The sequence below is a fragment of the Argopecten irradians genome, chromosome 1, assembly GCF_041381155.1.
Source record: "Argopecten irradians isolate NY chromosome 1, Ai_NY, whole genome shotgun sequence".
Taxonomy (NCBI): Eukaryota; Metazoa; Mollusca; class Bivalvia; order Pectinida; family Pectinidae; genus Argopecten; species Argopecten irradians.
The window spans coordinates 55,200,168-55,214,640 of NC_091134.1; the positions used below are offsets into that span (position 1 = coordinate 55,200,168).

The window sequence follows — 14,473 nt, forward strand, 5'->3', positions numbered from 1 at the left end:
GTTATAAAACTGATTTCAACATGATGCAGCAAAAGATTGGAGTCAAATCCCTTTTCGTGGACAGGGATCAAATTTTGGACAAAGGAAATATTTATAATCACAATCAAACACGTGATTCCACAAACAAGAATTTAATGTTAAACTACAGCAACTTTAATCGATGACAAAACTCCGGACTGTTATCGTCTGGATGTGTGAATAGGAAAAAAATCAAGATACTGGAATACAGAATGTCATATTATAAACAAAAACATTAGACAACATACCAAATATACTCCAGATTCTAGGAAAAACTCACAACAAAAGACCACTGGAATCGTGAAGCCAAGTAACCATGTCCATCATACCTATGGTTGATACATCTAAAACCAACTGTTACAGCATTTGTGAGTACTGATCATTCGTGGAGTCCTCAACAAAAACATATCATCTGTTTTTTTAGAAATGACGATTCCGAATGAACAACAGATTAATTATGTTTAAAAATACGTTCAGGACAACGTTGAGTAAATCTCAACAGACATCAGTCTGATTTTATAACGTCTTTGTACAATTATTTGCCGATTCCTCTGGTCATAACATAATTTAATAAAAGATTAAAAAATTAGTTTATTGAAATTAAAAACGAATACTCCAAATTAATTGGTTGTTGAGTTTTATCTTGATGGTGATAATAATACACGACATGCACAAAAAGGGCCATATATAACATACTATTCGGTCATGCTACTCCACAAGGACCGCAATATAATAAATAAGGTTGTAGTTACAATACGCTGATGTGGTTTTGCCAATTATGTAAAAGCATTCATTATCTATAAAACAAGCTAATTCATATAAATATTGATTAAATGTGCGTATTGATCAAAAATCAGTTTGGTTAGAAAATTAGACATGATATGGTAGGTAATATAATTCATAAAAATATTAATACCTTACAACCACAATGATATTACCGTATAGTCACTTACAACCACAATGATATTACCGTATAATCATGATCACTTACAACCACAATAATATTACCGTATAGTCACTTACAACCACAATGATATTACCGTATAGTCACTTACAAACATAATGATATTACCGTATAGTCATGATCACTTACAACCACAATAATATTACCGTATAGTCACTTACAAACATAATGATATTACCGTATAATCATGATGATACAACAAATAATATTACCGTATAGTCACTTACAACCACAATGATATTACCGTATAGTCACTTACAAACATAATGATATTACCGTATAATCATGATCACTTACAACCACAATAATATTACCGTATAGTCACTTACAACCACATGATATTACCGTATGTCACCAAACAATATGATATTACCGTATAGTCATGATCACTTACAACCACAATAATATTACCGTATAGTCACTTACAAACATAATGATATTACCGTATAATCATGATCACTTACAACCACATATATATATTACCGTTTATAGTCACTTACAACCACAATAATATTACCGTATAGTCACTTAACCATATATTACCGGTCTTACACCCATATTCCGTAGTCACTTACAAACATAATGATATTACCGTATAATCATGATCACTTACAACCACAATAATATTACCGTATAGTCACTTACAACCACAATGATATTACCGTATAGTCACTTACAACCACAATAATATTACCGTATATTCACTTACAACCACAATGATATTATACAAATATTTCATGGGTTACTGTGCTCTAGTTCATAATATTTAACCCGAGGTGATGGTAATCAACAAATGTTATATTGCACGAGGCCAGAGGCCGAGTGCAATATAACATTTGTTGATTACCATCAGCGAGGGGTAAATATTATGAACTAGAGCACAGTAACCATGGAATATTTGTTTTATTACATAATCACCAGTTTTTCAGTTGAATATTTTTTATAAAACGAATACGACAATCACTTAACAAAATCATCAACACCTTACCGTACAGAAAAAAACTTAATATCCTATTGAAGATTGAAGTATAGCCCACGTACGTCACGTTGTAACTCCGGTTTGGATGTCTTATTGTCTGTTTTCACATTATTAGACCTGCTTGCAGCCTTTTGATCTAATACATTCATCGTGTCCGTCCTTTACTCGGTACAGTAAACGTCTACATGACGCGGTTGATTCGAGATATATAAATCCAACGCGAAATTGAGCGTGAACCTTTGTGACGTCCTAATAACGTAACTAACTTTTACTCGCAATTCCTTGGAAGTTTTCTACAAAACTAGACAACAACAGCGAGGTGTTCCTAAAGCTGTGCAATATAACATCTCGAACCGTGCAATATTAACGTTTCCATGGAAGCGTGCAATATAACTTCCAACCGTGCAATATAACAAGGTTTTATTGAACGGTTGGTGTAATAGTTGAAAATATTATATTTCTTCATATATAGATTTGTGTAAACAAATTATGTAATAAAACCGTATAGTCACTTACAACCACAATGATATTACCGTATAGTCATTTACAACCACAATGATATTACCGTATAGTCATGATCACTTACAACCACAATGATATTACCGTATAGTCACTTACAACCACAATGATAATACCGTATAGTCATTTACAACCACAATGATATTACCGTATAGTCACTTACAACCACAATGATATTACCGTATAGCCACACTTACAACCACAATGATATTACCGTATAGTCACTTACAACCACAATGATATTACCGTATAGACACTTACAACCACAATGATATTACCGTATAGTCCATGATCACTTACAACCACAATGATATTACCGTATAGTCACTTACAACCACAATGATATTACTGTATAGTCATGATCACTTACAACCACAATGATATTACCGTAGAGTCACTTACAACCACAATGATATTACTGTATAGTCATGATCACTTACAACCACAATGATATATTACCGTATAGTCCACTTACAACCACAATGATATTACCGTATAGTCATGATCACTTACAACCACAGTGATATTACCGTATAGTCACTTACAACCACAATGATATTACTGTATAGTCATGATCACTTACAACCACAATGATATTACCGTATAGTCATGATCACTTACAACCACAATGATATTACCGTAGAGTCACTTACAACCACAATGATATTACCGTATAGTCAGTTATTTCCGAGGGATATGTTCACGATTTCGCGGGACATTGTTATTTTTGTTAAATGCCTATTTAGATCGGTACAGAAAGGCAAAAGTTGCTTACCAAAGACTTACCACTTCTGTCTTACCCCAAAGAGGGTGAAAGATTCTTTTTCTCTAACCCTATGCGCCACTTAGTGTCTCTAATTATGTCGTGTCAGCAATGAAAGCAAGGATGACGTGACCTGAATGAACTGTAGTCGTCGCCGTCAACGTCATTGCATTGTTGTCGTGACCTCGTGAAACTGTTACCGCGTCGCCATTGTTTAGAACTTACAAATTTACCGTGTAGCTTGCCTTTGTCCTATGGTAAAATCCATAGAAACGTATACTCCGTTTGGGGTGTCACAGGAAAATCTCAACCAGAGGGGTAAGATTCTTATTCCGAGGGTTGAGATCTCTTGCCTTCATAAATGCATTCGCTGTGCACAATTTTGCTTTTGTTAGCAGAGTGGTAACGGATTTACCATCCCCAAGACGGCCGAATACGGACATGATAAGATATGAGGCCAAGTTGCCTGCAAACTGAGTACGTGGATTTTATTAACATGTACTCCGATTTTCTTTAAGATGAACACCCCACCTCCCCTTATAAATTAACCTTAAAATGACAGTTGTCCGTGCACATACAAAGACCGGATTACAGAACGATTTATCTTTACATGTTTGGACATGTTTAATGGTGATTTGTTACGATACCTATGTGATGGTTGAATCGAGTTAGGGTTCGGACCCATCTCAGAGTCATGCGGATGGTTTTGCCCTTATGAAAATCTCTTCAATAACCTAGACAACTAAAAGGTATTAGCCCAGACTCGGAGCGGAGGGTAACAAGACGGCGACAAAACACAATCTCTAATTATCCATATTCCTTTGTTCATGTTTTTTAAAATAGCATATCATCCAGATCAAGTTGAATCCAAACAGGAAATGTATGGAGACAATATTTGGAACTCACGTGGCTGGCTTATTAGAGGAAGGCTCCGTAAAAATTTTTAAATGGCCAATAAGGGTATAATGATGAATATCGCACTGAATCAAACTATTGTAATATTACAGTAGTGCGCCTGGTGAACATCCGATTAGTCTATCACAGAAGTTATCTAATCAGATGTTAAATTCTTCAATTAATAATTAAAAAACAACCATTTAAATAACTTTAACTTCTGGCGGTACAAAGTTCCTAGAAATCTATCTACGTTATCAGTGCAGCTCACGTGAGTTTGGTATACTACTATATATAACAGAATCCAATGATGATATGTATTTTATACCAGACGTTGTACAACTTCCGCTGCTTTTCTCGGTAACGATCCTAAAGCAAAATTTGTAGGTAAGTAGATCTGTTACAACTGTTACTGAGATAAAACATATATTTAGATTTAGCTATTTTCTTCTTAGCATGTTTATAAAAAGACTATTTCTAGATTACTTTGTATAATGTTTATTCAATAACTATAACATGTTACAATTATCGGGTTTAAGGTTTGGTCCAGTGGTTTAGCATTAACATAAACTTATTTCGATGGACATAAACATTTTAAATTTTTTATTTTTACTGTGCTCAAGAAGTTCGAATTTCGATACTGGAACATTTGCACCAATGAGATATGTATTTCCATCATGAAATACTATGTCTTACACACTACCATTTCTACGGCTGCTGACGATTTATATACACTGTATGTATAACGAAGGACGTGCTATATCATAACCTATAATTCTTAATAAATAAATGACAAACATTACGGATATCTGTTACTATTACTATTCATTTCATATCCAAATTATTGTCTAAATTACTTTACAAAAGAACCAATACTTCATCCAATAGGTGAATATCTATCAAATTTTATTAACATATATATCCATTTTTTAGTAATTAGAACTTTACTTTGTTCAAAAGTGCAAGTTGTTCCTTTTGAGATTAGTTTCTTATATGGAAATATAGATTTCAACATTCGCAGGAGGGTAGTTTTCAGTTTTCAGTTCTCACTTTTGGCCTCGATTTCAGCTCTTGCACCTGTGAGCAAGGCCGTGGGCTCTGCACCCTGGCTTAGACACAATATAGTTCATCAAAGTGGTAGTTAACATTATGAAATATGACCAATACACGCTTTTATAATTATTGAGTGTTATTAAACTGAACTTTTAATTACTATCAAAGAGAAGAGGAATCGTTGTATACATGTGTGATAACAAATCATGTCATTAATTCCAGCAGGAAATATAGCGTTCATTATAAACATACTTAAAGTAATGTACGAATATTTTAAACCATTACAGTTTGGTGATAACGTTAATGATTAATGACATACATTTGTACTATCTTATATGTGCTTGTTTCTGTACTGTAGTTCCATGTACCAAGCAAAGCTGCTAAGGATGGGTCATTACCGGCAGAAATCCACAATATCGACGCTAGTATATTTTCCCGAGTCAACAACTACGCATCAGGTTGTCTTCTTGGGTCTCAGTTTGAAAGCTGATTTCAACATGGTGCAAAGTGTGAATGGGGTATTGGAACAAGAACAACCTTATTCGGAGACGTACATGCTGGATCGTGACTAAGCGTACCGGTGACCATTGCCGTATACGTTCCTTCCATTAACAACCATGAAGTTTGTCAGGAGAATAGGTCGTTTTCAACAAGAAAAATGACATTGAACAGTTTGAAAGGTTGTGACAAAATCACAACATATTGAGAGAATCTAACAAGTTATAAAATAAAAAATTAATCATAAAAAAATATTTTTTTGATTTTACATGTATTTCAATATTAGATCGAAATTTGCATACCAAGATGACAATTCAATGAACATATTCGTTTACAATACATTTCAACCGAGGCTTTTTATCTCGAATTCGACGAGACCATGATGATGAATCATCACGTTATACAAATATCGCGTACTAGTATAGTGCGCATGAAATTCGAAGGGAACAGCAAACGGTTTATCCGTATCGATTTGATTCCATCTGATTAAAATCAAATCTTTGATTTCGAAGATCTGGTTTTAATCAGATTGGATTTGTTTTTCATTTTTCAACTGCAAACAATCATACTTCAAAACTTGGTTTAAGAATCATACAGATTTAACATAAAATATTATCTTATTAATTTCATGTGTTCGTCTTAATGCAATAACCCATTATATTGCATGTTTCTAACTATGCCTGGTTGTACAATTACTGCGAAAGCATAAAAATGTGATTAATTTCTTTTGGAATCAGGGGAGTTAACGCGAATTATTAAGACTGACACAACAGTATTGTTGATATGTTATTCACGACCATAATCCATTTTTTTTCCATTTCTAATCAAATACAAAATGATATAATAGTCAAACACAAACTTGTTATCAGTAGCAATAATATATGTAGTACACCGTATACGATGCTCATTTATATGCTGTTAAAACTTAGTGAAACCTCAAGTATACAATATAGCAGTGTGTGAATGTATGTATGTTTTAGAAAGCTTTGGTACATTTTCGTCGTGTATTCTATAAATAGTGAGCCCCCTGGTATTGTATACTGCTATCACACTGAAGCATGCTGCCACTGAACAACACACCCCACATGGTCACATTATACGAGCAAACAAGGTACTTTGTGTTAAGCAGAAGTAAAAAACTACCAATTCTATCGACTTTGGTATGTCATGGCCAGGGCTTTCCATGCGAATGAATGTACAGTGAAGCGTTGTCAAAGGGAATGTTAGTCGCCTTTATCGACCATACAATTGGTCAGTAGGTACAATTGATCTCTAAAGTGTTATTCTCAATTTTGTATACATGTATTGTGATATTTGTATTTGAACTCTATATAGAATTCTACTTTATCACATTGCAGTATCCAAGTGGAAATTTCTGCTCGCCATGTAGACGATTATATAAGATTATATAAGTATAATACATAACTGCCTAAAGTATTGCCCTAGCCTTATTTTTAAAAAGAATTTTCAACCCCGCCGTGATTTTTTTCTTATTCTTCCTTGTCGCATTGCACCTCGTCACAAGAATGATTCTATAAATAGTATCTTTACACGCACAGACAGTGTGCTGTGGTCTGATTTCTATCTAGCAAGATTATTGATCGTATTAAATATGAGTTACTAAAACTTCACGTAGGAAACATTCCTAGTTTACAGCATTATAAGATAAGGCATGATCCGTATTCGAAATCAACATAATTGATAAAGGTATTGAGAATTAAAAAAAAATCCAATTTTGTCTTTAAAATGTCAAAATCTATTTGTAGTCTGTCCTGGTTTGTGTGTATATAACAGCTTTCCTCATCGTCAGCATATTTCACAATTTTCAATCCGTAGTCAGAATATTGTTCAGGCTAAATATTTGTAACCAGAAAACTGAGATTGCAATATGAGATTCATTTTATATCAATAATTATTAAAGGTTATTTTATTCAAAAAACATATAATAGGCATCGTTATAATGGTATGCAGCGGCATCGAATTCAACATTCACTAAGAGGGTCTGAGTTCGACTTTTCGAAGATTAGAAGATATGGATTTATTGAACTAAAAACAAAACATACGTAATCGAAGAATAGATTCTGATAAAACGACTCGATATTAGAACACTTTTTGCTTATTTATTTAAAGAAACATTTGAGAAATGATTCGGAAAAACACAAAATGCAACGATACCAACAAGAATGAATAATAAGAGAACAGCGTAGCCCTGTGAAGTTAGAAACCTAAAGTGAAAGTGAAAGTCACACTACACTGTGTGTACAATATTGCATACTACGAATTTAAAGGACCACAGTTTGTGGAAATTTTCAAACACCAAGGTCGCCGTCAAAGCAGGATTTCCCACTGGCAGACATCCAAATTAGATTTTTAGTGCACACGTAGGTGCATAGCTATCACCAGGCCACTATCACTGCGTATATGTATTTATAATGGCGGACAGTGTAACTGTGGAACGAGCGGCACAGCCTTACCAGGAAAAGAAAACACTATGATAATTCTATACACTATCACATGTTTACACTACGCCATTATTGAGACATACGGTACAAGATATGGACTACGCTAACAATTCTGTAGAGATCCTCTTTTTCCAACAAATGTAACTCCTCCAGCTGTGGAATCGTTTATTCCTAGCTAGCTAAGATTATCTTTATACCAGTGCACACAAGTTACAAACACCTCAATGTCAACACCTGTCCACATGCAGTCACAGGTAGAAAAAGTACATGTACCCATGGCATAAAATGCTCTCAAACAACTAAATGTTGGTCTGGGAACATTACAGTAGACCGGTTAAATGCACAAAACATCCCGTTTACTCCTGATGTTGATGCAAATGTCTCCTTTCATATGCAGGTACCTTATGGCCATAGAAAAGAAATTATCTAATGACATAAGTGATTTATTGATTTATTTCCGAACTATATAAATTTTTCAAGAGTGTTGTCAGCATAAGCCCGTGTTCGCATATAAAGGGGAAGGGGTATTTATATTAAAACATAGTTGTGCTATCATCTTTCGTGTAATAAGTCCAATATCTGAATGGAAGGACTTTGGTAATCAATCCATTAAGTGAACTGCACTGTCCAATAATTTAACAACTTAATGGATAGTTTTGGTCACTTAATGGACAGTAATGGACATAAATAACGCATATTTGTGTATTATAACCTCGATATAATCCACATTGTTACAGATTTCCTTCAGAATATGAATGATAGGCACATATCCTTGGTTGTAATATTTAGCTAATTCCAGCATTAAACATGCGTGTAGCTGCAGTGGCCCATGGGGAATGATTCGTATAATGTCCCTGGAATTCAGCCTTTTCACATAATTTCGAAACTCCAATGCCTTATTTAGAGTCACATTGGACATATCCAGCATGCCCTTTGAAATTTACACCTCTTTGTTTAAAGAAGCTGCCTTTTCTCTTTCTTTTTGCCAGGTTTTGAACACGTTCAGGACCCATTTTGATTTATCCTCGATTTTTTTCCTCTTTAATCGAAATCTAAATCTTATTCCTTTCAAAGCTTCTAGAATATTGTATTTTCTTCAATGCCCTGTGTAATTTTAGGCATGTCATTTTCATCACTTATCTCGGAAAAAAATATCCGATTTTAAATTTGGCATTATGTTTTCCGTTTGGGTCAGTGAAGTTTCTTCTTCTAAATCAAGACAGTGTTCACATTATTTGAAAACGTCAAAAACATATCCTCTCCGTCTGACGACATTTATTAAACTAATATTGCTTTACTTGTACATGCTATGTTTCAGCGCACACAAAGTATGAAAAGCATGGGCAGTTATATAATTAGTGGACAAACTGTCCATTACGTTAATGAAAGAGTCCTGAGGGTACCTTCGTGTATATATACTATGCATGATTGCACACAAGGTATGAAAAGCATCGGCAGGTACCCGGAAATGAAATATTTGTCAGACTGTATTATGTTTTAAGTTAGAGAGAAGCCTCAAAAGTGTCAATTTTGTGTCAATATATGGATATGTAGTTGTAGTAACACCTTGTATGCAGTGTTTTGCTTGTTATGACGTCGTTAATTACAAAGCGTTACGTCCCCTTTGGATAGGTTTTATTGAGACGACGATCACCGAAAGCATCACAATAATTAACTCTGCTATTTAGAATATTGATGAAATTCCATAGTCTGTACCTCTAAAACGTTTTTGTATTTGACAACCAAATGTGACGCATTCATGTTTATCGAAATCTCTAGTTTCATAAATGAAATTTAAAATCTAAGTTTGTTTGAAAATAGTCCAAATGCAAACCAAAATAGCAAGAAGGTCTATTTCTTCTCCCGTCAACTTGTTTTGAAAATATTATTAGATTAAAGTAAGGTTGTTTTTTGTTAGAAATGATATGGCTTACACCTAACGTTCAATCAACGGCTTTACATTCCAAAATGGACGACTAGTCTGTATCTTTTTGCTAACAGCTTTGTCGGAAAGCTTATTTCCATGTTTCACTGTTGTATGTGTTATTTCTTCATTCTTCGTGCTTCATCCTGCTGTTCCTCTTTTTCTGAGTTGTACGTCACTATTTTTTCGTTGGAAGACTTTTTTCCTCTTCTTTTTCAATTAAGCAAAACATGACAACACTGCCCAGTAATATTGTTTAATCTTAACTACTTCCTCAATATATTCCTAATGCAACATCTATGCCCTTTGTTGACCAATGGACATCTCCTCTGCTCCTCGTCCAGGTCATTTTGCGATTTAACATTGCTTTACGAGCTTATGTTTATATTATCAATATTTGTCGTAGAGATTTTGTGTGATGGAATGTGTCTATCATCACCTCATCTGCTTTTCATGCATAAGAATTTGGCAATAGGTTAAGATTGTGTATTTAGCTGCCAGGCAACAACTTAATCTTCCCGTCATGGATATCCACGTGACTTAGACCTGTACTAGTATATAAAGCAGTCCCCTTCGGTATCAAACAATTGATAAGGAGTTACATTGCATACCGTAGCTTCAGCTATTTTTCGTGATGTTACATTACATTATGTTGGCATGATTCTATCAAGGGTAGGTAAACCTTTTATATTGACATCTAATTGTTTTAATGCATTTTTAACGTGCATCCTTTTTGTTTCCTATGGAATAAATGGTATATAACAAATAGTATTTAATTATTTTAACTGATTAAAACATGGATGTAAAACAATATCTTTAAAACTGCAAATGTTTCAAAAGAAAAATATATATGTAGAGCAACTTAACTACAGAAGTCCTTATTAACACTTTAATAATTACATGTAATTCGATGGCTAAACAAATAACAACAAATGAACAAAATAAACATACAATAAGTATAACATAAACTTTATTTGTTTTACATCGATTGCAAAAGTTATATAACTTATACAAATCACTTTCGATAGCTCAGGTGTAACTGCGCGAGAGTTTTTTAAGCGGTAGGAAACCGGAGTACCCGGGGAAAACCCACGTGATCGGGCAGGTGACCCATGACCTTTCCCCCTCCACTGCCGAGGTTTAAATCCCGGCCAGCTAGTGAAAAGCATGATGACGTTCCATTTACAAGATGGAACATAAAGATTAAAGTGGATGCAGTCCCGTCCTTCTCAATTCTAAAGACTGTTTAATAAATAAACAGGTCTGAAGAATGATTTTATTGTCAGATGAAGACATAATATTTGTGAAAATTGGTGTGATCACTTAAATAACGGTTAAAAGTTCTTCCTGTTGTATGGAGAACTGTGATCTAGTGACAGTATTTATTGGACAATGAAGAAATAAGTGCATTTCGTCGTCAAGAATACTGCGTAAGTTCCAGAGACGCTATGTGAGATAGAAATGTTTTTCAATCTTCCTTTAAATAGTCAGTGTTATCTACACAGAATTGCCCGTTTCCAATTTGTTCTTTACAGTTACAATGTATATGTGCCATACCTAGATGAAAATTTTGACATGCTGTTTTTTTCCTGCAGTTTTGTTATGTCAAAATTGGTTTACGATGTGATTAGGGGTTTAGTTTCACAACTCATAAATAACATACATGTATTAGTGTGCCATTAATAACTGGGGTTCACAATGGCATCATTGTTTGTAATCAATTTCTTTATAGGCAGGTGATCATGTCGATGACATTTTCCAAGACACGGGTATGTGTTCCACATCACGTACATATGACTTTAATGATGAAACCTGCCAGTGTGTTGAACGCATTCATACAAATGTAAGTATTTGGTTTATTCAAATCACAAACACATTTTAACCTTGCTTTTCTTCAGATTGGCCAACATATAATGGAAAGGTAGTACAATTGTAGGATGCTCCGGAATAAAAAAAAATGATGTCACTCTTTATGACGTCACCTTTGAATCAATGTCATATTAATTAAATACAATAAATGAAGAGACTAAGGAAAGTGTATTTTTGACCTGGAATTTATAATGGTGTCGTTAAATATGAAACAGATATTTGCGCCATAACTCAGATCGCATTGCTTAAAAATCAATAGTAATAGATAATACAGTAAAACACGTTGATAACAAACACGATTGTATCGAATTTAATATTATAACTTAGGGAATTTCATTCTCTACCAGGGTTGCCATACTATGTCTGTAATCGATGTATTGTTTTATGTGCAGAAAATAAATGCTCCAAACGAAATGATAAGATTCAGGAGCGGCAAAGACAGACATCTCGGAGTGAGGAATCACTTGGACCCAGAAAATCATCAGAATTATATTCAGTATGCAGTCCTCGGAGCAGGAAAAGTTGATGAGATTGGTGATCGACGTGGTCACATTTTTCCATGGTATCTGTCAGATATCTGATAATCGACGTGGCTTCAGATAGATATCTGAAAATAAACATTATCAACCAAAATTGAGATCTTTCGAATTTAATGTTTTGGACTTTCGAAGAGGACAAAATTAGGGGAACCATTTTGAAGAAAAAATGTCAAAATACACAGAAAGCTTAAAGTTACCGTGCTGCTAAATAAATACAAAATTTTGGTCAACAGTTAAAATTACTAACACTGAATACGTACTCAAACATAAAACTTCAAAATTTGTATCTACTATTTCTAAGTACATGTAAATAATAAATATATTTCTATCAAATGTCATATGCATGTTCATCTTTGTGTCCAGTTGTACACATTACATTTTGGAATCAATTTGGAGAAAAGATGGCTGACACATGGCCATCTTGGATGTTTACTTTTTAATTAAGGGAAAGGAGAGAAAAGCAGAGAACAGATCCTTCTTTCCTGTGACAGTCTTAGATTACTCAATGGTGGGCGCCCGTATCTATCTGGCATATCTCGTTAGATATTGTTTGTTAAGGATAGATCTATATGGTGAAATTAACGGACATTGATAATTTAATATATGTAAAAAAGACAGTATGCATTTGTTTTGTTAAAATGAAGATATAGGCGACCGCCAGCAGTACGGAAACAATCTTGATATTAGGACTTATTATGACTACTTTGTTTACTTATTGATCTGGACTGTTCTTTGTTTATATCCTCTTATTTTTTAAATATATTTTGTTGTTTGGAAAATATACAAAATTAAATAAAACAATCTTAAAATCTAATGTGATTTACTTTTCCTTCCAACCAAATCAAATTGTTGTCGATATGTATGAAATACCCAAAATATGTTTTCACATCCACGTGGTTCAGTATGAATTTATTATTCATAAGTACGTACAATGTAGTACTTCGTGTAGTACAATGCATTTTCATCTCAGGGACTTAACAGTTGGTAGTCTTTATTCCAATTGAAATGTTCAAATATGAAATGGGTTCATATATACCATTAAGAATAATATTAATACAAGGTAAAAATCAGTTTAAAATATTAGTTTATTTGTTTGTCTCATTACAAATCGAAACCAGTGCATTAAATCATTTATAGTATGTATGTGTGAGTGAGGGTGAGGGTGTGTGAGGATGTGTGAGAGAGGGTGTGTGAGGATGTGTGAGAGAGGGTGTGTGTTATAAACCATTTGACAAGTGACACCAAGACTAAAATATCAGTATATCAATACAAAAATATGTAGTAAGTTGCAACAAGATTAAAATAAAATTGGTAAGGCGTTTTGGTAGGTTATATTGATTGATTGCGTGTTTTGGTGATAGCTATACACATAATTGTGCACTGAAAAACTAATCTGGATGTATACCAGGTGAGATATCTGTTGTGACTACGACTTAGACTTCTGAGGATTCCCACAGACTCTGATCCTTTCAATTCATGATATACATTAATTCTATTCTCAAAAGCTTTCACTTTCGGTTTCTGACTTAAAAATACTCCTGTAAAACTTATTATGCGTATGCATTGCATTCCTTTCGTAAAATCATAATTTAGAAGTATCTTTTTTAAGTTACTATTACTTTCGTTATATCCACCTCTGGACTATGTAATAAGGAATCCTAAGACAGTATAGAAGAAAAAAACTGACCAATCGCAGGCCTGCAGAGACTTCCTAAGAAGATTGGAGAAGCAACGACACCCCACTTCAAGCCACACATTCTGATTTAAAATATTAATGTACATCAAAGGAACAAATTATCTGTCTCATCTCAGCCTTCAGTTTCTCTTTATATGACATAGTCCAGGGGTAAATATACCGAAAGTGAGAGTAATCCCTGGTGTATCAAGAATGCTGAAAGATAATGATGCTTAAATAATGCTTAAATGAACAACATATGTGTCAACATCTATCTCGAAAACATGGTATTAATATAAATTTATACATGAATATC

General features: G+C 33.9%; 1 protein-coding gene and 2 long non-coding RNA genes across 7 annotated transcripts in view; all 3 read left to right on the top strand.

The window, feature by feature from the left end:
• LOC138334241 (biliverdin reductase A-like) overlaps positions 1-14,473 on the top strand; it is a 78,565-nt gene that overhangs the window by 3,978 nt on the left and 60,114 nt on the right. The window lies entirely within an intron of this gene.
• Positions 4,393-6,312, top strand: LOC138310861 (uncharacterized). Its single transcript, XR_011206485.1, has 2 exons — positions 4,393-4,524; positions 5,549-6,312. It is a non-coding gene; the product is annotated as an uncharacterized lncRNA (long non-coding RNA).
• LOC138334300 (uncharacterized) lies at positions 10,724-13,290 on the top strand. Its single transcript, XR_011210101.1, has 3 exons — positions 10,724-10,746; positions 11,807-11,917; positions 12,336-13,290. It is a non-coding gene; the product is annotated as an uncharacterized lncRNA (long non-coding RNA).